General features: G+C 36.3%; 1 long non-coding RNA gene and 1 pseudogene across 2 annotated transcripts; both read right to left on the bottom strand.

The window, feature by feature from the left end:
* Nucleotides 1–12,516: 12,516 nt before the first annotated feature.
* Nucleotides 12,517–14,057, bottom strand: LOC131614973 (uncharacterized; annotated as a pseudogene).
* A 566-nt stretch (nucleotides 14,058–14,623) lies between these two features.
* On the bottom strand, nucleotides 14,624–16,159 carry LOC131610447 (uncharacterized). 2 transcript variants are annotated; one of them, XR_009286489.1, is made up of 3 exons: nucleotides 15,514–16,100; nucleotides 15,077–15,429; nucleotides 14,624–14,951 (listed from the first exon to the last, which is right to left on the bottom strand). It is a non-coding gene; the product is annotated as an uncharacterized LOC131610447 (long non-coding RNA). The 2 variants fall into 2 exon arrangements; XR_009286488.1 differs by having other exon boundaries at nucleotides 14,624–15,429; nucleotides 15,514–16,159.
* Between the last annotated feature and the right edge of the window lie 2,000 nt (nucleotides 16,160–18,159).

Below are 18,159 nucleotides of genomic sequence, written 5' to 3'. Positions count from 1 at the left end.
TGTCTAGGTTTTGAAGACCCCCTGGAGTATGCGCCAAATGAATTGGCGCATTAGTACAAAAATTAGGAGTATGCGCCATACAGTTTGGCGCAAATGTGAATTTTTTTTTTTTTACTTTTCACAACACATATACGCCAAATGAATTGGCTAATTCAAAAAAATTTATATTAATGCGCCAAATGGTTTGGCGCATACTCTAGGGGGTCCCACAAAACCTAGACATTTTAGTAAATTTTCCGAAAACCTTGTTTTTTATGTAATTTTTTTTATAAACATTGTTATTTAAATTTTTTCATCTCTTTTTTACGTGGCGTCATTTCTTTTTCTAATTTTTAAAATAAAAATAAGGGTTAATAGTCATCTATCCTCTGTCATATAGGTGAGTTTAGATTTAACCCCCTTTAAAAAAAGTTTTAGATTACTCCCTATAATTTTTGGGCACCCCCTAAACGTGTAAAAATTAGAGGAATAAATCAAAAAAATATATTTTACAGGGAGGTAATTTTTCCTCTTAGGGGACAAAAGACATAGAATTTTAAAATTATAGGGGATAATCCAATCTTTTTTTAAAGGAGGGTAAATCAAAATTCGTCTATATAATAGGGGTAAATGGATATTAACCCATAAAAATAACTATTTTCTTAATTGATTTTAACAATTGATAGAACAACTATTGACATCTCCTTGTTTTGAATCCAACATTAGCCTCTTTTATTTGTTTTTATTTTTCAACCAGTGTCATTCTTTTTTCTTAAAATTAAGAATATAAAAGATATTTTTTTGTTGGTCTTGCCAACCGATAGGAAATCTCTTTCGATTTGCCCAACTGTTTGATCTCATGGATGATTTAATTTACCCTGGATACTTAAATAAATTGAATATTTTACTACCAATACTAGGTGTAAATCTTTAAATTTGTATTCTCACCAATTGTCACTCTATAAATCAATGTTCTTTCTATTACCAACCTTTCATCTGCTATATTTCTCCATAAAAGAAATATGCTTAATGCCAGACTTTTGATGTTTCTCTGTAATTATCTAATTTTTACGAGCATTTTCAATTAATTCTAATTGCTTTCGAGTCAATATGAGTTAATTTGAAAAAGAAGTATTGAAAAATGGAAGAAGAGAAAGAAAGAAGAAGAACGGTGAGATTTATAAGAAAAGGCAAGGAAAAAGAAGGAACTCATCCCTGAAATTTTTGTGGCACCATCGTGGGCACAAAATGATCTCATCGTGGCGCAATGTAAATCATCGTGGTCGCGATCCTGCTTTTTCCTGGGCATCATCTTAGGCGCGAATGGCTTGTTCTGGGCCACAATGGTATGTTTTTATGACGTATTTTGAGTTGTTTAAAAGGAAAAAAGGCGGTTTTTAGAAGGGTTACAAATTTTAGAGCTAGAAAGTGGCGACAAGGCAATTCTAGAGCGAAAGGGGTTTTGGAGTTTTCAACCACTGGAGACCTCATTCTTCCTTGAATTTGATGTACTTTTCTTCTAAACTCATGGTATTGACTCATATTACTATGAGTAGCTCGTTTACTTTTGATTATGTTTTGTTATACAAAACTGATTTGATTTATTGGGCTATGTGATTGGCTTTGTACTATTTTTCATGATTTGATATCCTAGTTTTTATTCAATTATTCTTGATCTTAATACTATTTGTATGTTGACAAGCATATATTGTGTTAATGTGTGAGGCACCTTTAGTGACGAGAGAGAGAGAGAGAGAGAGAGAGAGAGAGAGAGAGAGAGAAAGAATATAGAATAAGGATTGTTATTTGTTGTGAATTACGACAAAATTTAATATCAATTTGTGAGGCAAAGAATAGTAGCAATCAAAATAAATGCTCTACAATAATAATAATTCATACATAAATGATATAACAAAACAAGGCGAGAAAAAGACGAAGGTTTGTTTACCCAGTTCGATCAAACGATCTATTATCTTTTCCACCACCATGTCAGGTTTGGTATTTTTTCATTATCACCTTTGATTTATTTGGAGCCAACCGTAAGTTTTAGTCGACTTCTCACATTTTTGGTTATGTGACACTTACAGAGTAATGCTGACGATGTAGGAAACACCTTTGCAACCAAATTCATCAGTGTGGTGTCACAATCAGTGACTATTACTTGTGGCATGTTTTCTTGGTATTTCAACATAATATTACACATTTACAAAGCCCATGTGACATTTTCCTCTTTTTTAGATTTCAAAAATGCAAAACCGATTGAACAAGTCATCTACGTAGAAGTAACACAAATAATTTCCAAGAGTGGAAGCCTATACTCGTTTGTTGTGTATGCTGAATCAATTATGAGCACGCTGAGAAATGTGTTGAACAACTTGATGGAATCGGGATAAATCCAAAATATATCTCGAACAATGACTTTATCCTCATAAACTCTGAACCTAGAAACATAGTCCTCAACTTCCAAAAGCTTCAACAGTTGTTGCATCCAATACCTTGGTCTTCTTACCGCCTAGTTGTTTCAAGCACGCACGTTGTATATATGCTTGATATTTGAAACATTTAAAGGTCTTCTCCATTTCAAAGAAGCGAGTATGTTTTTTGGCACCACCATGTTTAATGTCATGTCTGAAACATGTCTCCTCTCCTCTAGAACAAGGCAACATACAATGGGATGGTCGGCTAGCTTGTCAGTCAAGACATGACTATATATACTGCAAATCCATTAAATTTCCATGTGTCATCCGCCACACGGTATTCGTGCAATTTAAACAGGCACTCACACTTTATCAATTCAGTGTCATCTCATTTCATATTCCTAATCAGTGGTTAGTACGTGCTACTTCTTTCATATCTCATTATTTTAAATGCTTATCTTCTATCCAAACTATTGTCAGACCTTATGATTACGACGCCAAACCCCAATTTCCCGACCTTCATGCTGACCCATTATAGCATATGTTCACGAACAATAAACTCTTGCTTATTTCTAAATTATGCACTAACATCTACCTCAACAATACCCAGTCGAGCACCCAGTTTATCATCATCATTCACTTCATCTGGTTTAACATCATGCTTCACTTCAATTGGTTTAACATCCACACTCACAATAGTTTTGGGAAACATATCTGGGTGCACCATATCTAATACCACCAATAATAGAAAAAAAATAATGTTAAGACTCAAACTATCAGGATAATCCTAAGATGTATTTCTTGACCACACAAAATTTCGTCCAGAGATATATATCCGGATTCAACGTTCATTTTTCAGGCCAAAAAACACATTAATGTAATGAATGAGGGATGGAATGAATGAACTTGACCTGCAATTACATCTTCCTTTGCTCTCTTTGATGTGATGAAATACAAGAATTATGTTTTTGTGTTGAAAAGTTGATTGAGAATGAAATTTGCTTTTTAAGGGTTTTGAAAATGAAGTGTAGTTTGAGCATGAAGAAAAAGATATTGCAAGGTGGTGTTTTATCCAATTTCCTACTTCACATTTCTGGATATGTGATCCGCTGTCGCGCACGGATCAAAACGAGTAACTTTAAAAAGCGTAGTATAGCGACAATGACTCGAGTCGTATCACAAGGATTCTTATTTTGTTATTAACTAATATAAATAAAATTGGGGGTTTATAGTTTTAGAACTAATTTATAAAATAGAGTAAATTAAGTGATTATCAAAATAAGCTAAAACGACAATTTGCTGATTCGGTTCCTATCTATCATTGATTATTATAATTCCAACCTCCTAAGCGGATTATCTATTCCTATTAGATTATAATATCCATTGACAAGCGCAATTGATAGTATAAGTTGTATGTTCTTATTATCCAAATTAAGCAAACGGGATTAAGTTTCATGAATTAAGCAAACATGAATTAAACGGACACGATAACGAATTAAGCAAACGATAACGTGACTATAGTTAGGATCATACAACCAATCGAATTAAATCAATATAGTCTATGCAAATCGAATTAAGCAAACAAGAGACATAGATCAATATTGAAAGGAATAGAACTGAATTATAATTATAATAACCTCAAGGTCGGAACCTGAATACAGCAAATTGTCTCAAGGGAATTAGTTCTCCATGGAATTCGTACAAGCTTGCCTCATAATTTCGTGAATAGTGAAACGTAATAATGAACATTAGCGGCCAGACCTAACTATATGGAAGAAACAAGGAATTCCGGTTATAACCCAACTGGGTCAAAAACATTAAAAACCCGGCCCAAAAATCGGTCAAAAACTAATTGTTTCTAAACTGCAACTTCTAACGAAATTCTGGGAATAATTGACTCAGAATCTGACTTTGACTCCAACATGAAAGTTGTAGCTCTTTCTCTTAGCTTTCCGGCGATTATTAGAACGCGTCAATCGGATTTTCGTAGCTCCAGTTATGATCATTTTAGTACATACTGCTAATGCTGAAAATAAATTGCGAAAATCAAATTAAACTAAAAATAAAATAAATTAGAAAAACATTATAAAATATAAAAATAAGCAAAGCAAACGATAGAAATGCCTAAGTACAAACATAAGAGAATGTGCATCAAAATGCACTGATCAAATTCCCCCACACTTGAACTTTTGCACTCCGAGCAAAGTAAAATCAAAACTCAAAAGAAACACACAACAACATTTACTCATTATGGGCTATAAACTCTTTTGCGGTTAAGGTTGCATCAATATGTACTAATATTTCACACTAAGAATATCGTAGGAATACAAATCCACAATTGTGCGGTCATAAGCCTCCTGAACACACAAACCGCTTCGAATCATGTTATTATGCCAAAGCCTAACTTAATCATCCTCCTTTTTACCCTTTTTCATTCTGGCGCAATCACATTAAGCCTGTTATCTCCACACACTCATAGTAAGGCCTAAATGGTATTACCCCTTTTATTCCCCAATTGTAGTTGTGGGGGATCAGACCGTAATCCTCTCTACCAAGTTCAGCACCAGAAACCTCTGAACCAACTAACAACGGGACTTGAAATCTTTTTTTTATAGGTTCTACAACCGTTGGGTTAAGTGACTGAGTGAGGGTCACCAAACTTAGAAGGTGCATTCCTTTTTTATTTTTTCATTTTTAAAAAAAAAACTTGGATCACTCACTTATTTTCATTGGCTTCCTTACGTAGAGCATGTGTGAGATGGTGCCGACTGCAAAGATAAACTACTCAAAAGCTATTAGAGAATGATAATTCAAGGCTATGTCATAACAAGTATTCAAAACAATTTCTATACTCAAGAGACTTACGGTATTAAGACGATACCGATCTTGTCAACTTTTCCCAAGTCTCCACAACTAACCTCATATTAATTTATATCCCAAAACTTTCAAAGAAGCATTTTTTTTAAAGAATTGAAAACAAAACAAAAACAAAAAATAAAATTGAAAGAAAAAAAAATGATTCCCTCCCCCACACTTAAGACATACATTGTCCTCAATGAAAGAACATAAATATAAAATAAGAATGAGAAAGGAAAGAACACACCCGAGGGTTTAAGGTGGAATGTAACTTTCATGTCTGGTGGTTTTGGTGGAGGCCTTTCTGCACTACGAACACATGAAATAGGAAAAAGTAAATAGCAAGTGAACTTGGATATTAGTAAAAAATCGGGTGGCTTAGGAGCAATAGTCTGCACATATGGTAAACCTGCAATAACAAAAGTATGAAAAATAGAAAATCCACAATTAGCTTGTGAGTCTGATAAATTAGGTGGAAGAGATGCACAAATGGTGAAAGATAATTCCATGTTGTTTGGCTTAATTAGAGTTTCCACCGAAAAAAATTCTGCTATGGGCAATGGTTGCTTAAGGCAAAAATCCACATTTTTTGTGTCAAATTCAAGAGTTGTTGAATTTGCTAGAATTCCTGCACAAGTGGTTGTCGGCATCAAACTATCTTCACCTAAAATGGCTGCACTGATCTCAGGACAAACATTACAAACACCACATTCACAAGCAAAAATTTCAAGAGAGTTATCTACTTCAAGAGAAGTATATAATTCATACAAATCAGATTTCAAGAAATTTTGTGGCATAATCTCTTTCATGCATTCACTTGAATTTTTTGTTTCTTACTATGAGTTCATCATATGAAACAAACACAGCTTTAATGGGCTCACCTGGAAATTCATCAAGGCTGGTATCACATCGTGTTAACTCTAATGATGCAACAGGTTGTACATCATCATGAAACATCACGTTCTTTTGAATTTGATGTACGCTTGAGATTATTTGTTCACCTTGGACTTTTTTAACTGGAAACATAGATTTCATATGTTGTTGAAATTGCAAATTATTTTCAGTCATTCGCTTATTATTTTAAGCCATTTGCTTGATAATTTCTTTCAAATATGATTGTGTTTCAGCTTTCACTGATGCATTTTGCTGAAATTGTTGATATGGCCAAATAGGTTGCTCTTCAATGTATGAGTATTGTCCTTGAAGATCACCTACCATTTGAGCCTCACCATAAAAATTAGTATCTAACAACATAGGACATGCATCATTACCATGAAAATTTGAAGAACAAATATTGCAAATCGCAAGTGGAATATGATTTTGATAGCACGATTGATGTTCTCTTGCTTCCATCAAATTAATAAGATAAGCCAACTGATTCAACGAGTCTCCCATTTTTTTTACACGAAAAAACAAATATGATTAAAATAAATTCAAAAAAATACAAAAGCACAAAATTTAATCTAATGAAGACAAATAAAAATTTTGAGAATTTTTTTGGAATTTTTTGACACTATGAAAACAATAAATAATTCATAAAAAATAGAAAAACAACGAATTTGCAATTTTGAGGGTTAAGTTCCTTTAGAATTCTATTCTAAAAGGGGTACTGTTCGTCGATTTATTTCTGACTTTGTGGAAAAAATTCGGAACGATTCGAAACAGTAGCTTTCAAACTTACCTGATAGGCTGGAAAATTTATCACTGTACACCAACCGGAATTGCAACCCTGAAAATCAACAAACACAACACAAAAAATCCTAGCAACAACACTATGCCTAATATTAATTAATAACAACAAGAATCCCCGACAACGGCGCCAATTTGATCCGCTGTCGCGCACGGATCAAAACGAGTAACTTTAAAAAGCGTAGTATAGCGACAATGACTCGAGTCGTATCACAAGGATTATTATTTTGTTATTAACTAATATAAATAAAATTGGGGGTTTATAGTTTTAGAACCAATTTATAAAATAGAGTAAATTAAGTGATTATCAAAATAAGCTAAAACGACAATTTGCTGATTCGGTTCCTATCTATCATTGATTATTATAATTCCAACCTCCTAAGCGGATTATCTACTCCTATTAGATTATAATATCCATTGACAAGCGCAATTGATAGTATAAGTTGTATGTTCTTATTATCCAAATTAAGCAAACAGGATTAAGTTTCATGAATTAAGCAAACATGAATTAAACGGACACGATAACGAATTAAGCAAACGATAACGTGACTATAGTTAGGATCATACAACCAATCGAATTAAATCAATATAGTCTATGCAAATCGAATTAAGCAAACAAGAGACATAGATCAATATTGAAAGGAATAGAACTGAATTATAATTATAATAACCTCAAGGTCGGAACCTGAATACAGCAAATTGTCTCAAGGGAATTAGTTCTCCATGGAATTCGTACAAGCTTGCCTCATAATTTCGTGAATAGTGAAACGTAATAATGAACATTAGCGGCCAGACCTAACTATATGGAAGAAACAAGGAATTCCGGTTATAACCCAACTGGGTCAAAAACATTAAAAACCCGGCCCAAAAATCGGTCAAAAACTAATTGTTTCTAAACTGCAACTTCTAACGAAATTCTGGGAATAATTGACTCAGAATCTGACTTTGACTCCAACATGAAAGTTGTAGCTCTTTCTCTTAGCTTTCCGGCGATTATTAGAACGCGTCAATCGGATTTCCGTAGCTCCAGTTATGATCATTTTAGTACATACTGCTAATGCTGAAAATAAATTGCGAAAATCAAATTAAACTAAAAATAAAATAAATTAGAAAAACATTATAAAATATAAAAATAAGCAAAGCAAACGATAGAAATGCCTAAGTACAAACATAAGAGAATGTGCATCAAAATGCACTGATCAATATGCATGTCCAAAAACATCATTGAGTTGTTAATTAAACCATTTTAGTGTACATAGCGTATTTCATAGATGCATCTTCGAACGTAATCGAAATAATATACGGAGATACATCTCCGAACCATATTTTGTTCAAAATAGGGTAAATCTCAGCAAAGCAAAGATTGATGCGATTTTGGGTGCGTTCGAATATGCATTTTCGGACACATGAAAGACATTTTGGAATTTCCAAAGATTTGGGGAGCACCTAAGGGTAGAGGATTTAACATGTCACCCCCACACTTATACCAGGAATTTCAAATTTTCTGGTACAATTCTTTATATTTTTACCTTGAATTTAAAAAATTCTGGTACTTTTGCATTCATTTATATAGAAATTTTAAAAATTCTAAATTTATTCATAGCATGGTACTAGGAATTTCAAAATTTTCGATAGTTCAAAAATTAGAATTTTATCGGAATTTTCAAAATTTTCAGTAGTTAAATTGAAAAAATGTACCGAAAGTTTCAGAATTTTCGGTGATATGTAGGAAATTTCTAAATTTGCAGTAGTTCACTGATTTTTTTGCGTTTTTTTTTTTTCATTTTTGCACTGAAAACCAAAGGAAAGGATGATACCATTGCAGGCAGGACCTTAGATAGAGAAGAAGCCCGAGCTAGGGCTGTTGAGGCAGAGTCTTCCCAGCTACGAGCTAGACGAGTAGTTCTCATTTCTCAATGGAAATAGTTGACTAAGTAGGTGCAGTTCCTTCCACCCTGTTACAGCTGACGCCGAGCGGCCCATATATGATGCTGACATTGTTCATGCTCAAGAGGTGCATGGTCAGACTGTTATTGACCCAGCTGAGGTGGTCGTGATAGATGCGGTACCTGTTGGTGAAGATGTGGGCGAGACAGATGTGTCCCTTATTGCTTATGAGGTGGCCGTCACAGATGCCCCTATTGCTAATGAAGTGGCTGCTATAGGTGATGATATAGAGGTTACAACTTCTGCTTCGACCGAGCCATGAGTGCACACTGATGGAGAGTTCCCAGATAGATCCAATGATTGATCAGTGCTTACCGAGTATGCTGACCATGTGACATACCGATTATGGAAGGGAGAGGTATATATATTTTATGTTTAACTTTAATTTAGTTATTATTGTTCCATCATATATTGAAATCTAATTGATAATTTTTTTAACCTTGTTTGTTACAAGATCGTCCCATGCTGGTGGTGGCATCCCACGAGTCAAAGATGAAGAACTTCCCTAGGAGTCTGATGCCTGAGCGGGTCAGGCAAATTGTAAGGGATTTTGGTCTCCTATCATTTGCTGACTCCTCACTTACCATGTTTGATGCTTTAAGTATGAGTGCTTTTGTTGAGCGATGGTACAGGGAAACATCTTCCTTTCATCTATCGTTTAGGGAGATGACTATCACTTTTAATGATATCTCATCCTTGTTCAACCTCCCCATAAGTGGTAGATTCTTCACCACTCCTATTATTAATCAAAAGCTTGCATGCAATTTTATTGTAACAGGGGAGCTCACCTTCGGATGTCTTGGCTTCGGGATAGATACCACGAGCTTGTGGAGGCCCAAATGTATGAGGTTGATGCTAGGGTGTACATGCTACATATAGTAACATGTAATCTCTTTGCGATACCTTAGGTGTTTATATTGATGCTCGGAACATGTGGTTGTTTAATAACCTTGAAGATACCAGATGGGCTTGGGGGTGCGCTGCATTGACCATCCAATATGCAACACTTGAAGTTGCGACTGCATTTGAGATCAAATAGTTTGCTAGTTATTTGAGTCTATTCACAGTACACTAGAGATTATTATTTGTAGTGTAGTTATTATTTAATTGTTACAAATAACATTTATTAATTATTATTTGTTGTGTCTGTGTTCTTTTATCAGTGCTGAATATATGAGCATTTCCCCACCATCTGTGACAAGAGGGTCCAGCAGATAGAGGTAGGCGACTTATAGGCGAGGTGATTGAAGTCCAGGAAAACATATCCATGTGGTGTTATGGAGTACATGAGGAGGCTTAATACGGTGTAGTAGATGATGACATCTAGACACCATACATAAGTCACAGAGTCCACCGCGAGTTTGATGAGTGTTCTTTACTTTTTGGTTAAACGCGGTGGAAGACCTTAGTCTCTAGACACTTGCTTGAGAAATGTATGCGAAAATATGGTTATGTCTAGGGCATCCCACGACCAGTTCCAGATGCATAAGCTTCGAGCATTGGCAGGTGGTTTCAGAGAAACTTTATCAACTTTAACTGTTCCATTATGGATAACGCAGTTAGGGTTCAACACGACTCATAATGTGAGGATGGTTAATTGGAGTGGTTCCTCACGGTATCTCACACTCTCACTATACGTCCTATTGAGCATACAAATGATGATGTGCTTTCCGATACTGAGGTACCTATTGATGACTAGCCGCCACCCCTAATTTCACCTAATGCCGATGACCAACAACACTTGCAGATGATCGCTTTGATTACAAATAACCTCATGGGTTTGGTAAACCCAAATGTTGAGGTTTTTACTGGATTATCACGGTCAACATGCATAGCCTGTGGGGTGACCTATTTAGTTATTTGATTTTACACTTGTAGCACCGTACGTTTTATTACATAATATTTTATCGATTACATATTTCGCAAATGGACATAACTTAAGACATTACAAGTAACGTAAATTAACAATAACAAAACATAAAAACCTAGACACTACCCAATTTTTCAGGACATTTCATCATCTTAGTTATGTCGTCGACAAATCTTGAAATCTTTGCATTAAATTCGATCGGCCCCTTTGTTAGCCTACAACGAAATGATCTTCACATAACCGTCAAATCTTCATCAGTCTTCAACTCAATAAGGTTATATTTCACCCTTCCATCACTATCAATCCAGTCTTTATGAAACTCGATCTTTCTCTCCTTTTTGTTATCGGTTTCAGGCAATAATTCATTCAACTCAAATGTCAATGAGGTGAGAGATGTGGTGCCATCCAGAAGCTGAAACTCTACAAGAAGTTTATCTCCATTGAAGTACATTTAGGCCTTAATAAAAATTGAGGAAGAAGCATTTTGAGATGTTTTTCTCAACAATAGATGTCCCCTATTTATACAACTTTGGATGAATTCTAAACCATTCAAAACCATCAGTAAAATCACAGTCGTACAAAACTATCGACAAAATCCTAACCATAGGAAACTCTATAAAATTATACTACCAGAAATTTCCTGTATAACATGACATTTTTTGAAAATACCGGTATTAGTTCATACCATAAATTATGAATACATTATCAGAAATTTTGTTTGCACCGAAAATTCTACCAAAAATTTTATATGCATATTTGACTCCAAATTTAAACAGAAACACTTTATAAATTATAAAATAATACAGAAATATCAAGTATAAGTGGGAGTGACAGGTTAAATTCTTCAAAAAGTGGAACCAGTATTCTCGAGAAATTAACTTGCCACCCCCATAAATTGTACCTGCCACCCCCTAATTTTTATTCCAATTTTACCCCTGTTAAAAAAATGTGAAAAACAAAGAATTTCTGAACCAAATTTCCGGTATGCACCTCAAAATTTCCGAAAAAAAATACCAGAAATTCAGTTAATTTTTAATTTCCGGTTCAACATATCAGAAATTTAGTTTATTTGAAATTTCTGGTATACCGGAAATTGAAATTTCAGGTATACCGGAATTTTCAAATTTCCGGTATACTGGAAATTTCGAATAAACTAAATTTCCGGTATGTTTCAATTTTTTTAAAACGGATGAGATTTTGCCGACACTTTTGGAGGGTCCTGATTGTCAATTTTATGCTTGTTGTTTGTCATCTGATGTTTGTTAATTAAATTTGTTTGTTATTGATGTTATTTTCTTTATCTACTCGAAACATGTAATAGCCAAAAAGATTATGCAATAAATAAGATGTTCGTACAAAATAGACAAATATACAAATAATACAATGATAACAAAATAAATCTACATAAGTCATCCACGGCAAACATCCGCCAACCTAACTAAAATACTGTGGACCTCACCATCAAGGTTCACCAGACCCTCGAGGCTATCCAAGTGAACTGCGATGTACTGCAGGCGGCAGTTCTGGTCATTAGCGGGAGGTGGAGGTGGTGAAGAAGCCCCGGTACCTGAAGGCCCTGGAACATCAGATGCTGCCAGTGGCAGAGCCAGGAATTTTAGGTAGCCTGGGCAAAAATTTTAACCGCGAGTTACATGTGACATAATATATAAATAGTCATAAAATGTGCTACATAAGAAAGATGAAACCTAACCTGTAAATAGTGTGCTAAATAAAATTAGGAGGTAAATGCCCTCTCCGAGACCTCTTTGCGGTGAATGTTCGCATAATATCAACATCTTTAAGTGACTTGAATATCTCCCGTTCGGTGTACCATATCATCAAGTCATTGAACCACACATCATTGATCTTGTTGCGCAAATTAAACTTGATAATCTTCATTGCTAAAAAAGCTCGTTCGACAGATGTTGTCGACACCGACAATATCAAAGCAAACTCAATGAGTTTGTAGACCAATGGAAATAATGTTTCTCAGTTTGAACCATCTTCATAGCCAAACTTTGAACATCTTCACAAGAAGTAAAGGAAGCATGCCTTTTCACTTGAAGTACATAAGTCTCAAGTTGCTCCCTTATTGTTCCACGATCATCATTAAAAAAGTCTGCATGATAAATATCAGCAAGACGAACAAGCTTATCAACATCAAACTTGGAAAAAGAGTTCTTGGGGTCAAGACATGAGAAGTAATCCAGCACAATGTGACTTCCTTCACTAAACCGGTGATCCATCTCCACACATATTTTGTCAATAGCAACATAAAAAATCTCTGTACGGTAATGGTAAAGATTAGTGACAATTCTCCCTTCTCTTCTTGAACGACCCCGAACCGGTATTTCTTCATCCATATTTGGCACCGGAATACTTTGAGCAACACAAAATTCTTGGACATCAATAAATAAATCATCCCAACCATTCTCTCTCAATGTAGCCAACCGAGCTTTAACATCATCAACTAATTCCATAGCAAGCACAATATTAATATCTTTTGTTTGCAAGATTTTTGAAAGTTCATTTGTGATACCAAACAACTTTAACATAAACTTCAAAATGAAAGCAAATTTAAAACTCTCCATTTTTTCTATCAAACCTGCTGCTTGAGATGGTCCATGTCCATCTTCATCAACAATACTAAGCACCTCTAACACGGAGGACCACATCTCATCCAAACGAATCAAGGTAGTATAATGTGAACCCCATATAGTATCCCCGGGTCTAGCGAGACTAGATGATTGGCGCAAGCCCTTTCCTTGAGATATCTCACCACTCTCAAGCCTATTCAAAATATATTGGTGTTGTGCCTCCGTCAAATCATCCCTTCTCTTGCAAGATGCACTTGTTGTGGTTACAATCAAGGTGATATACTCAAAGAAATCATGAATAGATGAGCAACGACTAGCAACAGACACAACCACCAATTGCAAACGGTGAGCATAACAATGGACATAGAAAGCATAAGGGTTTTCATCTAGAATCTTTATTTGCAAACCATTAAATTCCCCTCTCATATTTGAAGCCCCGTCATATCCTTGCCCTCGTATCCTTGAAATAGATAACGTGTGACGATCAAGAATACCATAAAGAGCATCCTTTAGTGCCTCAGATATAGTATATTTGACATGATGTAGAGCAATAAATCGTTCCACAACTTTTCCTTTGTCGTTCGAGAACCTAGCAATATAAATAAAAAGTCAAATGTATTCAACAATGTTATATGGAGGCATGGAGAATAATATGTAATAGGAATTGGAAAATACAACTACTAACCTCAACATCACCTCCATTTGCTCTTTGATAGATATATCACGCGACTCATCAATAAGCACAGAGAATTGTGTTTCACCAAGCTCTTACATAATGACCTTGGTGTTGCACCCCAAAATTTGCCCTCTTCATCGTGCTATAAGTTATTAACGACGTTTATTTCGTCGTTCAAAAATTGAGAAAAACTAAAGAGTTTCTATTGTTTTGAGATTGTTAAGTCAAGGAGTTTGTGAGGTGAATTGTGAAAGATACTGAGTCATGGTGCAAGATTATGTACTGAAGAAGAGTATTGTGTTCAAGGCGCCATTGTACTTTCAATTTAATGGCTTATTGTACAAGTTTGTTTTGAATTGGGGAATTGATGTTGAATTAGGGTGCTAATGATTCGAGGGTGAATTCGACGTGATGATCTAATTGATTCTATTGTTCAAATTTTGTTCAAGACATTTTCGTTCATCGAAAATTTAATTCAAGATATCGAGAAATGATTCTTTTTAAGGATTATGGGTTAAGTGTGTTGTTGTTGCAATGCCCTTATGGAAATCGGAAAATGCTCAAGAGTCGGATTTAAGTCCACTCATCACAATTCAAAATTCAAAAGTCCAATACATTACACCATTCTAAAGTTCAATCCATTACAATCACAATACAAATCCTTTACAAAAAATCAAGTTACATTCAAAATCCAATTACAAAAATGTATTAAAAATGTTACAAAAATTATCCAAAGGAGTGAAAGAACAAGTCCCTGTTATGCTGAAGTTTGAGAGGCGTTACTCCATTCCAAAGGGACCGACTTGCACTAATTCACGCCATAGCTTGCACTTCACCAACAAACCATAACGATAACTCGGCTAAATCAGTTTAAGATGCGGCCCTGCATCCAGCATCTAAGATAAGGCGGAGCCAACTCCCTGCAGAACAAAAATTGATCCGATAGCATGTGATTTCTAACGGAATTCCAGGAGTTCACAACAAATTCATAACAAAAAATCAGCAAAAGAAAAATGATAACAGAAAAGAGAGATTGGTAACAAACTCTTCTTCTCAATTCACAATCTCCATCATCTTCAATCTTCCTCCTCCATTCATAACAATCACCGAACACTCACAGAAAAATGTAACGGAAAGACTCCTTCGGATCCACAACCTTCGCCCAATCTTCAACCTCTCAATTGAACAATCTTCGATCTCACTTCTCAAATCTTCCATCAATATCTCACTCTTCAACCTTCTCCAACAATCTTCAATCTCTCTTGCTTCGTTCATCACTTGATACAAATTCCGGAAAATATTCATGATAACCGAATTGTAATGTTCATCATCGACGCTTCATCGTCGTCATCACCTTCATAACCTCTCAACCGGGAATACTCGAGTAACGCTGATAATCTGCATAAAACCAAAAGAGAACCAAGTTCAAGAGGATAACAGATTCACTAACAAACTTTTTGGAAGCAATTTTTCGATCTGCACCTTCAAACTCTTCATCATCATCATCATCATCGATCATCATCTTCATCATCTCACGGAGAATCATCGTTCTCTGTGTAATCTTCACGAACAAACTTCGTTCATCGCATCCACCTTCGCCATCGGCACGCATTGCATCCACCTTCGCCATCGCCACCGCCACGCATCGCAACCTTCAACATCACATCATTATTCGCCTGCAAGAACAACATTCAACAACAACAACAATGCAAATTTCATCAAATAGCAATAACAACATCGCGGCTAAATCATCAATAACACAGAGAGACGGATTTGAATCAGATAGTGACAAAAGATTGAGATAAGAGAGCGCGTTTGAGAGAGAGCGAGAGGTATCGGAGGGGAAATCAATGAGAGAAGAGACGAGTGGAAGGCTGTGTTTGCTCACGGCGGCGAATTCGCCGGAGAGAGAGTTTGCGCCGCCGGTCTCGTGAAGAGGAGAAGAACAAGCCTGAGTCTCACAAAACACGTAAACCTAATTCCTTTTTAATTCTCCTTCTGATTAATGTATAGTTAATGGAGATTAATTGAAATTGATTGAATTTAGTTTAGCATTTAAATTGAGTTTTAATAAGATTCATGTGTTTAATTAGAAAAGCATGGTATAAAAATCTGTACAAAGTTTGAACTGAATAAGCCGTGGGCCTTGACCGAAAATGCTCCTTACACCACCCTTAAGCCCATAGCGCCAATTCTTGGCATGAATTCGAAATATGAACAAAAAACAATCAGTTTTGGGCCTGTTACCAAATTCCCACGGTTCACCCTATGTAGGCCCATGCACCCCCCATTTCTGGCCTAAACAAAAAGGTTTGTGTACAAAAATCTGTTGGGCCTCTTTCTGGCTGGGCCCTGCGCCCTTTTCCCTATCTACACCTTATTTCACTCAATAAACCCCCTGGATCTATCTCAAATTCATGTTAGATTTAGGATTTTTCACTTAGTTTCTTCTCTATTTTTAGGTAATAAAAATGCTATAAAAACAATTACATTTGTTAGACTTTTTGCTTGATAAAAAATGAATAAAAACATGTATTATTTTCTTGTTAGAACTTAAATGTTTTGTTTCATAGTGTAGTTCTAATTCTTTGATAAAATGCCATAAAAAAACAATTTAATCTTGTTAGATGTTGTTTTAGAATTTACTTAGAATTTATTTCTGTGGAGGGTGGGTGCCTCCTTGTTATTACTGATTTGGTTGTTGAGATGTGCGAGGTACTTCAAGAGGGCCTTCGATTGCTTCGTGTTCCACTTTATTTGTGGGACACGAATTCGCTTCCGGTGCGATTGATTTGCATCGTGTTCCACTTTATTTGTGGGACACGGACTTATTACCGATGCGATTCACCTGATCTCTCATTCATTGAGATGTATATTCCTGTATCGTCTGGCTTGTGTTTCTCTTGCAGGTTGCTTGTGTGGTTGTGTTTGATACGCACCACATAGCGGTTGTGATTTACTTTCACACCGCATCGCTTTGACGCTTATGATGGACTCCTGGCTTTGCTGGATGTTAGATTACGTGAAGTTTCTTAGTTCTGCTTGCGTTGTTAGCTCACTGCGGATTTGCTATCCGTTCGGTATTGTCTCCTGGTCCCTTTTACCGCTTTCCGCATCATCCTTTAACATGAGAAGTAGGACCTAGACATGCATCTGGCCAAGCCCTCGAAAGAGGCTCTGTTTTTGTTGGTGTGTTTACATTTGTGCTTTGCGGCAGGGAGTCACGGTGTAATAAGTCCTATATGGCACTCCGTTAAGTCCTCATGGAAGAAATGCGGTCAAGGGTTCGTAATCAACCCCCGCCTAGTCTCATCGAGTCTGTTCAGTATGCGCACGCTACGCGTCGCTCGCTTCTGAACCTGCACAAGATCTTGTTATCGAGTATGTCAGGAAAAGGGTTCATGCAGCCGGACCCCCGCCTTTCCTATAGCTCGCGTCGCTCGACGTTGATGCTCGGTGTACGCACGCACCGTTTTCCTATATGATCCGTGACGGCTTGGTTGCTGAGAGGGGTCCGCCCTCTTGTCTATGGCCCGATCATTTTCACGAGGTCTAATGCTTGGTTGACTTGGGTTGAGCTGCTCCCCTTGGCTATGGCGGGACCGCTTTTCTACCATTCGGTCAGTACCGTTGGTTTGTTTGCTTTACGAGCGGATGCTCGTTTGTGTGCTTATTGTGTGCTTCCCTTTTTCCCCCGTAGGTTGCTAGCTTAGCTTAGACTTGTACCCTTTGTATGATAACATTAGGTAGCAAGCTTCCCCCCTTAGCTTAGGTCTTCCTCATGCATTCTTTAAAGCACAAACCACACTCTTTGATTTTCTTTTCTTAAGAGCTTGTTATTTCCGCTCCATTCCCAAGCATAAGTCTCCAAAGGTCGAGCAGCGGAGTGTGAATGTAACTCGTTCACCTAAAAAACACAAAACAAACAGAAACTAGTTAGCCGAGCTACGGTAGCTCTGATTCTGCAAAACAGATACGTAGGCAGCGGGGTAGGGCCCGTGCGAGCATAACACTTTCTTTTCCCTACATTCTGCATGCATTTAGTTCAGATTAGCGCAGTTTGCTTACACACCCATAGGTTTAGACATAAGCGTGGATACCATCGAGTACGATGGGCGCGAGGGGTGC

This window comes from Vicia villosa, linkage group LG6, assembly GCF_029867415.1.
Source record: "Vicia villosa cultivar HV-30 ecotype Madison, WI linkage group LG6, Vvil1.0, whole genome shotgun sequence".
Classification (NCBI taxonomy): Eukaryota; Viridiplantae; Streptophyta; class Magnoliopsida; order Fabales; family Fabaceae; genus Vicia; species Vicia villosa.
The sequence above is the reverse complement of the archived record's forward strand: the minus strand, read 5'-3'. Positions and strand labels throughout refer to the sequence as shown.